This window comes from Petaurus breviceps, unplaced genomic scaffold (assembly GCF_028583685.1).
Source record: "Petaurus breviceps papuanus isolate PSGF00001 unplaced genomic scaffold, PetGlider_PUasm1.0 532, whole genome shotgun sequence".
NCBI lineage: Eukaryota > Metazoa > Chordata > Mammalia > Diprotodontia > Petauridae > Petaurus > Petaurus breviceps.
In genome coordinates, this window is record NW_027186361.1 from 166,540 (window position 1) to 175,200 (window position 8,661).

The window sequence follows — 8,661 nt, forward strand, 5'->3', positions numbered from 1 at the left end:
GGCCAAGAACTGGAATGACCATCAATTAGGAAATGGCTGAACAAATTGTGGCATATGAATGTAATAGAATACTATTGTGCTATAAGAAATAAGAAGCAGACAGACTTCAGAAAAACCTAGAAAGATTTATATGAACTGATGCTGAGTAAAGTGAGCAGAACCAGGAGAACATTGGAGAAGGTAACAGCCACATTGTGTGATGGCTGACTTTGAAAGACTTAGCTCTTCTCAGCAATGCAAGGACATAAAACAACCTCAAAAACTCATGATGGAAAATGCTATCCACATCCAGAGAAAGAAATATGGAGTCTAAATGCAGATCAAAGCATACTATTTGCTGTTTTGTTTTGTTTTTTTCTTTCTCATGGTTCCTCCCATTCATTCTAATTATTCTATATAACATGACTAATGTAAAAATATGTTTAATAAGAATGTATATGTAGAGCCTATATCAGATTGCACACTGTCTTTGGGGAGGTGGGAGGGGAGGGAGGTGGAAAAAATTCAAAACTTATGGAAATGAATGTTGAAAACTAAAAATTAATTAATTAAAAACAACAACAATAATACTATTTCTATCATACTTTACCACCACTCTGTGAGGAAAGGTAAATAGTGCAAATATTATTATCCCCATTTTACAGATAGGAAAACAGGCTCAGAGAGATTAAGAGACTTACCCAGGATTAGACAGCTTGGGGGAATTTAGGCTAGTGTGCTGCTTATCTTATAGATAAATGCTATATAAATTCAAAAAGGGGAAGGCTTTAGGGAGTGGATGAAAAGAGCTCCAATAAGGAATTTGAATGATCAGAGAGGGAGATGACACCTGAGGTCAAGGGCATAGTAACAGCAAAAGCTAGAGACAGAAATGACTATTGTATGTTCTGAGATAGCAAGGAGACCACCTTACCACAAGGAGGCAATCTATTCCTCAGCAACAATTCACTTCCTAAAAACCAAAGGGGTCTACTTGGTTGTCTGCAGTGACTCAGCAGACAACAAACTGGTTCCATTGCAAAGAGGAAACATAAGTAGTCATGAGCAGACATAAGTCTATTATTCATGGTAACATGAGCACTCAAAGTGGCCTAGGAGAAATGATCAAAGACATTGTCATGCAGTAAGAACAAAGGATAACCAACAGGTGATCAGCCTAGCTACAGTACTATTACCCATGGAATGCCAAAAGACCTAGAGGAAGGCTTCCACCACATTGCACAGACCCTCTGCGAGGGACAGACGGGAGAGGATGGACAAGGATTCCAAAGGAAGAGAAGGTTGATAGAGAGAGTGCCCACATAAATAAGATCATGGAGCTCCCAAAGTAAAAGGAGGCATATAAAAGTAGAAATAAGTGTTACTGTCCTGGCAGCATCCTATAGACCATCTGGCCAAATGGAGGTCCCATTTGTAATAATCATCATAATAAAAATATGGATGACGATTGCCTAATATTGACCACAAAACTGGCAATATAGTTAGGAGTATTGCCTCACCCTGGGTAGGGTCCACCTCCTTCCCTACCAATAAATCTGGGTCCACGTGACCACAGAGCCAGTGTCCTTGTAGGAAGGGGTTCTCTGGACCATGGTAACATCTTAAGAGGTAACCTGAGGCCTCTACAAAAGGAATAAAAGGTCAAATGGGGATAAACTGTACCTACTTCACAATCCTGCTAACTAATATTTTCCATCAAAATGTCACTTGGGTAAAAGGCTGCTTGGTTGCCATAGATACTTCTGGCATTCTGAATCTCCCTGGCAATGCTCCCAGGCTGGCGAACCAGGGGATACAATTGATTTGGATTTACAGGAGATTTTCAAATGTGGGACACACTAAACCTCTATGACAATTTCATCAGTTGATTTTTGACAAACAAATGCTCAAGTGGACAGCACATAGAAAAACATCTCTGCAATGACTCATTTTCCCATTATCTGAATGCACAAATAAGGGGCAATTAGAAGTCAAACTCTCCAGATCTAGAGGTAGCAGCTCAAATAACAAGATTTGTTCAAAAACAAAACAACAGTGGCAGAGAAGAGGGCAACTAAGGTAACATACATCTGGGTCCTTATTTACTCCCCACTGAGCATTTTGAAAATTCATCCAAAACTTTAAAGTTTCCAAAAGTGCTTTCTTCCGGACAATCCCACAAAGTGGGTGATGTAAATATTCCTATCTCCAATTTATAGAGGTAAAACTGAGGCACAAAAGATGGAGAAGTGACTTGACCAAGGTCACACAGGTAGTAACAGAAGTTGTTGAACTTGAACCCAGGTCTTCTGTACATGTGACCTTGGGGAAATACCTTCCACAAATTCACAGAATCAGATAATCTAAGAGTTAGAAGGCATGCCAGAGGTCAAGTCCTACTTATACATGAACAGAAATCCCCTAAACCCCAATTTTTTAATCGACATAAAATTAAAGGTTGGACAAGGTGGTCTCTGAGGTCCCTTATGGCTCTAGAGCTAGGATCCTCTTTGTTGTTCAGTCATTTCAGTTGTGTCCAACTCTCTGTGACCCCATTTTGGTTTTCTAGGCAGAGATCCTGTAGTGGCTTGCCATTTCCTTCTCCATCTCATTTTACTGATGAGGAAACTGAGGCAAACAGGGTAGAGTGACTTGCCCAGTAAGTGTCTGAAGCCATTTTGAACCCAGGTAGATGAATCTTCCTGATTCTGGGCACAGTGTTCTATCTTCCACCTAGCTGCCCTAGGATTCTGTGATCCCTCTTAAAAATCCCTAACAATGGTCCATTTGAAGAACCCAACTTTCTCCCAAAGCAGGCCATAACCAGAGAATCACAGAGCTGGAAAAAAGTTCAGAAGCCATTTGGTACATCCCATGCCAAAAAGAACAAGTGGTCACCCTGCCTCTGATTGATGACTTCCAAGATGGGGGAGCCCACCACTTTTCTTTTTTTTTTAACCAGAATTACGCTATTTTATTCTACTTCTCAATTAGTGACACACAAAATTAAAACCCCCGTGTTAACAAGTTAGCAACATGATCTTAAATATACATCCAAAGACAGCACAAATGGGGACAGTGAACTATTGTCACATTTCAACATGTGCAATCAAAGGTTAAAAGGTGTCTTGAGAATTAAGTGCTCATCAACTGGTGCTTGAACAATCATTCAACTGAAGCTTAGTTGGTATTAAAAATACATTTCTGGTACTGTTAGTGATATTAATGGCCCTCCTAGAACTGAGGAAGATGTCCTAGGTAGCAGGCTTATAAAAGTTGGCTAGGGAAGGGATAGGTGCAAAATAGATTTCAGTTTTGAGGCTGGCTACAGACTTCTACCTCCAAAGCCTCATGAAATCTCTTAAATCATCAAGATGAATTCAAGTTTCAAAATGGCCACATTGTACCAGCCAAAGGATGTCTTTAAGGCATAGGTTATACAAAGTTCATTAAGTGCTCTCATCTCTTCATTCTCTTCCCCCCTCCCCATATGTAGATTCTTGCCAAGTTGAGTTCAATCCTGTCCCTTCCCTTGTCACCGTATTCCTCCCTTTGTCTGGAGGTCTTAAGATTTCTGAGTTTCATAAATTAGGTGCAATACAATTAAAGAACTTCATGGCAATTTCAAAGCCAAGGAAACATGCAGCATTTGCTGGGAAGGCACAGATTATTACAGCAGTAAAACCTTTAAACAGGGATGCGATATCCTCTTCTCGGATCAGCTCTCTCAGCACATCTTGGAACCCATTAGGGTATTTTCCAGGTGGGGCAGTCTGGAAGCAGGGCTTTAGCACATCTGGAGGGATTGCCACACCCAGTTGAAGATTCCTGTGATGCCTCCAGCCACCAGGATTCGGGGGGCACTGAGCTCACTAACACTTTTGCCTTCTGGGGTGAAGATATCTTTTAGCCTCTTTTAGCCACTCGTAAGTCTTGAAGTCCCACTGGCAGGAACATCTCACATGAGCGTAAGCACAGTTCCTTTGTAAATGCCTCTTTTTTTATTTATATTTTTACTTAAAAAAATGCTTTATTAACTTTTGATTTACATCATTCGTTTCCGCCAGATTTTGAGTTACAAATTTTCTCCCCTGCTTTTCCCCCACCCACCGCCCCAAAATAGCAGTCCCACAGGATATCCCCTCCTCCAATCTGCTCTCTCCCATATTTTCTCCCATACCCCTTTTGACTTTTCCAGTAGATCTCTATGCCTCAGCGCCTGTATATCTTATTTCCAAATTACATGTAAGATGGTATTAATAATAGTATATATATATACACACATATATATGTACATATATACATATATTTGAATATTTGATTTTTAAAACTTTCAATTCCAGATTCATTCCCTTCCTTCCTTGTCACCCACCCCCATTGGGAAGACAAGCAGTTAAGTATAGGTTGTACTTGTGTGGCTAATGCAAAATAACAACATAGTAGATATATTGTAAAAGACTGACTACACTTCCCTCCCTCCCATCCCACCTCCCACCCTCTCCACTCTCCACCCTGATCCCGTCCCTTTTCAAAAGTGGGTGCTTCCAACTTCCCTTCCCCCCAGCCTGCCCTCTCTTCCATCATTCCCCCTCTCATCCCCTTCCCCCCTATTCTCCTGGAGGGTGAGATACCCAATTTAGTGTGTATTTCACTCCCTCCTCAAGCCATATTCAATGGGAATAAGGTTGACCCATTCATTTTTGCCTTCCTATTCTTCCCCTCCATTGTAACCATTTTCCCTTGCCTCTTCTGTATGAGATAGTTTACCCCAATCTGTCTCTCCCCATCTCCTCTCATTATATTCCTCTCACCTCTTAATTTCACCTTTTAAGTATCATCCCTTCCTGTTAAATTGGTCCTGTGCCTTCTATGTATACCTGTAAACATATACACACATTCACATATGTATTCATATGCCCATATATCCTCATATATAGACATATATATATATATATTTCTAATCCCTTCAACTACTGAGAAAAATATCATAAGTTCCAATTATTGTTTTTCCATGTAGGAATGTTAATAGTTCAACTTTGATAAGTTCCTTATGATTTCTTTTCCCTGTTTACCTTCTCATGCTTTTCTTACTTCTTGTATCTGAATGCCACATTTTCTATTCAACTCTGTCTTTTTCAGCAAGAATGCTTGAAAGTCCTGTTTTCCACTGAAAGACCATATTTTCCCCTGAAACATGATACTCAGTTTTGCTGGGTAGGTGACTCTTGGTTTTAATCCCAGCTCCCTTGACCTCCAGAATGTCACATTCCAAGCCCTTTGATCCCTTGTAGAAGCTGCCAGATCCTGGGTTATCCTGATTGTGTTTCCACAATATTCAAATTGTTTCTTCCTGGATGCTTGTAATATTCTCTCCTTAATCTGGGAATTCCAGAACCTGGCTATAATATTCCTAGGAGTTTTCTTTTTGGGATCTTTTTCAGGAGGTGATCAGTGGATTCTTTCAACCTCTATTTTGCCTTCCAGTTCTAAAACATCAGGGCAGTTTTCTTTGAGAACTTCCTGGAGGATGATTTCTAGGATCTTACTTTGGTCATGGCTTTCAGGTAGTCCAATAATTTTTAAAATTTTTTTAAATTATCTCTCCTGGATCTATTTTCCAGGTCAATGTTTTTTTTTCCCATGAGATATTTCACATTGCCTTCTTTTCTTTCATTTGTTTGGATCTGTTTAACAGCATCTTGATTTCTCATAAAGTCATTAGCTTCCATTTGCTCCAATCTAATTCTGAAGGAATGATTCTCCTCATTGAGCTTTTGAGATTCTTTCTCCATCTGGCAAATTCGGCTTTTTAAGGCATTCTTCTCCTCATTGCCTTTTTGAGCCTCCTTTGCCATTTGATTCAGTCTGTTTTTTAAGGTATTATTTTCCTCAGTCAGGCTGTTGACTCTCATTTCATAATTTTCTTGCATCATTCTCATTTCTCTTCCCAATTTTTCCTCCACTTCTCTTATCTGCTTCTTAAGGTCCTCTATGGCCTGTAACCAGCTTCTATTTTCCTTTGAAGCTTTTAGTGCAGGAGTTCTGACTTCACTGTTTTCCTCCTGTTCCATGCCTTGCTCCTTTTTGTCACCAAAATAGGATTGTAATGTTGGAATCTTCTGTCTGCTTTGTTTCTTTTGCCTGCTCATTTTGCCATTCAATTACTTGACTTTTGGGCTTTTTGCCACAGTAGAACTCTGCCACCAGACAGAGGAGCTTTCGTCCCAAATGCTGGGGTTTTCTCAGCTGCTGGAGGTATTAGGTGTGTGCCCTCTCTGAGGTCTGCACATGCTCTGGCAAGGTGGACACACACCCCAGGACCCCCACCCTAGACTGCAATCCAGATCCAAGCAGGTTAAAGCAAGAGCGATTACCCCTCAGACTGGTGCTTGGTCCCCCTACACTCTGCAGGCCAGGAGCTGAAGCCACTCCGTGGAGCTGGCTGGCTGTGCCAGCATCTCAGCCGCTTCTCGCCCTGGGGGTAAAAGCCACACACTCCCACTTACTGGTCCCAAAGTCCAGACTGCACTGGCCTCTCACCTTGTCCTTCGAATCTCTGTGTTGATAAATCTGGAAATGGCCATAGGTGCTGCTGATCTGGAGTCCCTCTGGCCGGGGCTGGTCAGGCCCACCCTGGGGCTGGGCTCTGCTCCTAGAGCGCTATGCTGTATTCCTGCCGGCCTGCTGGGCTGTCCTCAGCGGGAGGTTAGTTTCTGTGTCATTTTGTGGGTTCTGCAGCTCCAAAGTTTGTTTAGAGTCCCCTTTTTACATGGATTGGGGAAGGTGGAAGCAGGAGCCAGGGGAAGTTCGTGCTTCTACTCCGCCATCTTGGCTCCGCCCCTGTAAATGCCTCTTATTCCAGCTTCATGATACAATTTTTTGAAAGTCCCAAGCACCCGTGTACTTTGTTTCTCCTGAAGAAGCTTGAATCTCTAAGAGTAAGAGACACTTTATTCTTTCTCCAGGAGTCATGATTCCTGTTGTGAACATACCAGACAACATCCCAGCTGCAAACAGCTGGGAATAATTCAATATATCATCTGGGTGCTTCTGTTGTAGTCTCTTCCCCAACCCATAGCCAAAGAAGCACACAGCAAACATGGATGTGACACCAACAAGTGGAGCAGCCATTCCTCGGTAAAGGACTCGAATACCCTCTCCAAAAAGTGTCTTCTTGAAACAGTCAAAGGTCCCAGAGACTCTTGGGTTGAGTCTGTAGCCTTACCTTCACCGTGTCCAGCGGGTAGCCCACTAACACCACGAACACACTGCTGAAGGCTCTAGCCAGGAAGTTCTCCCGGGGACTGATGATGAGACTCCTGTCTCAACCTCATCCTCGGCTATGGTACTGGCCTGCATTTTGGTGCTACTGCCCTCAGTTCACTCCAGCTGCAGCTGTCGACCTTTTTCCTGCGTTGGGGGAAGGAAGCCCACCACTTTTCTGCAACAACACATTCCACATTTTTTGGAACTCTGATTGTTAGGAAGTTCTTCCTGACATTAAGCCTTCATTTCCCACTGTAACTCCCATCCACTGCTCCTGGTCCTGGCCTCTGGGGCCAAAGAGACCTCCATGTGAAAGCCTTTCAAACACCTAAAGAGAGCTATCTGGTGTCTTTTCTTGTTCTCCCTTTTCAATGCTCAATACCCTCATTTCCTTAACTGATCCTTAAGGAATGACCTCAAGATCCTTCCTGGTTGCCTTTTCTCAGGTATCTGTGGCTATATTAAAATCCTTCCTCTACTCCTTATCACCTGAGACACTGAACAAGTCACTTAACCTCTCTAGGCCTCAGTATCTTCATCTGTAAAATGAAAGAATCAGACTAGAAGGCCACCAAGTTCCTTTCCAGTTCTATATCTTATGATCTGTCCTTTAGATGCATTCCAGTGGCAATGTCTTTAAGATATGATGCAACATTGATGCAAATACGACACTCTAGACATGGTCAGTACAGGACAGAGTACAGCAAGGACTCAAGCATTTCTCTCATTCTGAACATCAGATCTCTCTGAATGTGCCCTAACATCCTGTTAATGTTTTTGTGCCCAGGTCACTGTTGATTCATTCTTAGTTGACACAGATCCCATCTCTTCATCTTGTCCTTAAGGAGCGGATGAAAGGCTTTGCTGAAATGTAGGCATTCTAGGCCTACAGCATCTCCCTGATTTATCTGTCTAGTAATTCTGTCAAAAAGCAAATAAAGTTTCCTGGAATGTCCTCTTTTTTAAGTTTTTAATTGATGTCTTTAAAAAACACAACATTTATGTACCAATTAAACAATTTCAACAAAATGACCACATCTAACAGAATATGTACCATTCTATGCTGAAACTCTTCTTTATCAAGCATGAATGAATGAATGAATGAATGGATGGATGGATGAGTGCATATCAAGTCACCAGTTCTTAACCCTTTTGTGCATCCTGGACCCCTTGGGTAGGATGACAAAGCCTAGGGACCCCTTCTCAGAAGAATGATTTAAAGAAACGAAATAAAATCACCAAAAAAACCAATAGTGAAAATAAAGATGTAATTTTTTTCCCCATTCATGTTCACAGATCCTCCAAATCTATCCACAGACCCTTTGGGATTCATAGACTCCTGGTTAAGAACCCTTATATTAAGCACTTAATACAGGCCTAGCATTGAACTAAGAGTAGAAGACAAAAATACAAAAA

At 41.7% G+C, this 8,661-nt stretch overlaps 1 pseudogene; it reads right to left on the reverse strand.

Moving 5' to 3' along the window:
• Positions 1-3,297: 3,297 nt before the first annotated feature.
• On the reverse strand, positions 3,298-7,338 carry LOC138172390 (mitochondrial carnitine/acylcarnitine carrier protein-like; annotated as a pseudogene).
• Positions 7,339-8,661: the final 1,323 nt, after the last annotated feature.